Source organism: Vitis riparia, chromosome 9, assembly GCF_004353265.1.
Source record: "Vitis riparia cultivar Riparia Gloire de Montpellier isolate 1030 chromosome 9, EGFV_Vit.rip_1.0, whole genome shotgun sequence".
Taxonomy (NCBI): Eukaryota; Viridiplantae; Streptophyta; class Magnoliopsida; order Vitales; family Vitaceae; genus Vitis; species Vitis riparia.
The window spans coordinates 11,322,552-11,326,202 of record NC_048439.1 but is presented as its reverse complement, the minus strand read 5'-3'; the positions used below and the strand labels follow the sequence as shown (position 1 = coordinate 11,326,202).

General features: G+C 29.9%; 1 non-coding gene across 1 annotated transcript; it reads right to left on the bottom strand.

The window, feature by feature from the left end:
• Nucleotides 1-589: 589 nt before the first annotated feature.
• Nucleotides 590-662, bottom strand: TRNAE-CUC. The gene has a single exon. It is a non-coding gene; the product is annotated as a tRNA-Glu (tRNA).
• Between the last annotated feature and the right edge of the window lie 2,989 nt (nt 663-3,651).

Here is a 3,651-nt window from a genome sequence, read left to right as displayed (position 1 = left end):
CAGGTTTGATTGTCATTGATCAACAAGTTTTTATAATTTTTTCAAACTTTTTGAATAGAAACCTTAAACTAATTCAAATGGAGTTTGGATCTTAAATATGAATTATAAAAGTCAATTCAAACATTAAAAGGTTTGACCGAATAAAAAAAAGGCCCATAAAAATGTATAAATAAGTAATTTTGATAATATAAATTTTTTTATTAAATATAATTTTTTTTAATTAACCAAAAGTGTTTTCAAATAAATTTATTGCACTTTTAAATCTTCTTTTTTTTTTTTTTTTAAAGCTAAGTTGTTTTTTTAAATTATGAGAAAATTCAAATATGCTTTAAGTATCAATCATAGGTGTAATAAAAATGCTAACAAGAAAAAGTAATGGGCCTTTAAGCATAAAATGTTAATAGAAAACAAAATGGAACTCATCAACTGGGCCCAACAAACATATCAAAATGGAACAATAGGCATCAAAGAGTAATGGGCCTTTAAGGATAAAATGTTAATAGGAAAAAAAAATGGAACACATCAACTGGGCCCAACAAACATATCAAAATGGAACATAGACATCAAAGTAAGCCCAACAAAAAGTAATTTCCGTTGCCGGGACTTGAACCCGGGTCTCTCGGGTGAGAGCCGAGTATCCTAACCAACTAGACTACAACGGATCATGTATAGATCGCATAGAATATTTATTAAGAAAATATATTCCAATTATTATAATCATTCCATTATCTTTAAGATTTTTAACAAATATACTGATGGGCTCGAAATTTAATTTCTAATTTTTTTTCTTTTTTACTATGGATTTATTGAAATCTTAAAATTATTAAAGGTATTTTTTGGTTGCATTTTTTATAATTAAAAGTTGAAAATAATTTTTAAAATTATGTTTGGTTATAGGTTTTCACTTTTTATGTTTAAAAATATTTGATAGCAAAAGAAAAAGGAAAAAAGAAATAGATGTTTCATAAACCCCTTCTCCTATTCCAATTTTTTTATAAAATAAATATTATTTATTTTTATAAAATTTAGGGTGAGAAATTCAATATTATTTATTCTTTTTTATAAAACAAATACTCCTGTCTCATGTTTAAATATTATGAAATTATTGAAAATTATGAAAATTTTATTTGAAAATCACCAAAATTGGTTTTTTTTTCTACTCGTTCATATAACCACAAACATGTTTTTATTTTAAAAATAAATAAATAAAGAATTAAAATTACAAAAAATGTTGAATATTTATAAAATATTTAAAAATTTTAATGTTTAAAAATAATAAAAGTGTACTCAAATGACATCTGAAATAATATCCAAGTTAGGAGCATAATTTCACAACAATTGAATTGGTTAAAATGATGTTATTGGATTGTATTTCTCATACAAAATTAATGTTGATTTGGTAAACCTTTATATCACTAGGCAACTAAAATTAAAAGCTTCTTTGATTGTGATTTTAGGAAACATTTTTAGTCATTTTAACACTTGAAAGATAAAAAAATTTCAAGTGTTAAAAAGGCAAAAAGTGTTTCCTATAAATATTACCAAACATACTAAGAATAAAGTTTAATAATAATTTTAAGAAACGTTTCTAATCTTTTTAATAATTAAAAGATAAAAGTTTTCAAATGTTAAAAATGTTATAAATGCTTTTTAAAATCACTATTAAACATACTCTAATATTTCTCAAATTATATTACCTTGGTGTTTTAAATAGTACATGTTTTCTATATGATCAATGGGTCTCAAACTTGGATTTCATGCATATATATATATATATATATATATATATATATATATATATATATATATATATATATATATATATATATATATATTAGTATTTTTATTTGAAATGCTTGCATTGAAACTATCATCTTTGATTTTGGGAGAATTATTTATTAAATATATATTTAAAAAAAAAATTGGAAGTGTTATTTAAAGTATTTTTGAGAGAATTATCAGTTATCAAATGTTTATATAAGTGAGTTTTCAATTTTTTGAAAATGTTTTTAAAATTTTGTCACACACTTAATTTATTTTTTAAAAAATATTAAAAATACTTCCAAAAAGTATTTCTTGAACCTAGGTAAGCTTCAAAGCTCCCTCAACGAGTATCTCCTCACACTAAACATCTACCTTGTTTAATATTTACAACTTCGTTTTAATTTCATAGCTCCCATACTTGCTTGTATATTCTTCACTAGTCTTGACAAGGTCATTTTAATGTCATAATTTTTTATGAGAGAATTATACTTTAGGGTGTAGGAAGCAGTGCAATTAGGGTAAAAGTCGCAAAACTTTGTAAATTGATAGAAAGTCCATAAAGAGTAAAAGGACAAAACTGTCTGTAGACCCCCTTTTTTAAGAGCCGGGGGACTTTTAGTTTTTTTAAAAAAGGTTTTATATATATATATATATATATATATATATATAACATTGGAAGGGTGCCTTCATCTTCACCAGCAGCTGGCAGCACCCTAGGCAAGTGGGGGAACCCCTTCCTGACACATGAGACGAGCTACATAATCGGCATGGAGATGGCAGGGGGTCATGCTGGTGGTTAAGAAGCCATGCTGGCTGATGGAGGAATAGTAAGGTTGGTAATGGCTTGCTGCGAAAGACAGAAACAGAGGATGAGATATCTGTGGGAGGGGAGATCAAAAGGAGAGGGGGAAAAAAAAAAAAAAACGAGGAAGGAGATAGAGGAGCTGAGGAAGGAAGTTGCAGAGGAGGTTTTTCAGGGCTTTTTGACAAAGATTTTAGGGCGTTTGAAGGAACAGAACCCTACTGGAAGAAGAGCACTCTCAGGTACGAATGCAATGGGTTTATTGTTTGATTTCGGATTCTTGCTATCCCTTTGTTTTTTTTTTTTTTTTTTTGTTGATATTTGGATATTTGTCGGTTTGCTTGGGGTGGATGATGAAGGCTACTTGTTGCTTGTTGATATAAAATCTTGAACTCGTGTTTGCCATGTCGAGGATGTTTTTTTTTTTTATTTTGTTTTTAGTTATTTATTTTATGCTTTGTTTCTATTGTTTCTTCTCCGTGGTGGTTGCCTTTTTGCTCTTGGATTTTGTTCAATATATTGGCCGTGAGAGAGAGAGAAATCAAGGCTGGCCGCGGATCCTTACAAGGGTCTCAAGGTTTGGGTTGTCATCTAAGAGCAGAGCTGATCACGAGAACATCTAAGTGGTTCAGCAGCTTCAGTTTTGTCAGTGACATTTTGAAGGTAGCCATGGGTGTCGCGTCCTTGTCCTATGATCCCAGTAAAGCTTCCCACTGCCCTTTGCTATTGTGGAGGATGGATCTATTTTTTTTGTCAATACAAAATATCATCATGGAATTCTCGGGAGGTGTCAGTCAAGAGTAGGGATGGAGGCCCAGAACAAATCCATCAAAGCCCATCATTTTCTCCTCTCTCTTCGTATCCTCATGCCCACAGCCCCATATATGATAATATCTATACCATACCTTCACCCACTAGCTCCACATACCCACTGCACCGAACCCATTTTCCCTCACCTTCTTTCCCACTCCTCATTTCTCTCTCTAACATCTCAATACCTATCCACCGAACCCGTTCCTACCTTTCTCTCTTTAAACCCCACCATACACCCATTTCATGTTAATGCCCTTAAACCCATTCTATGT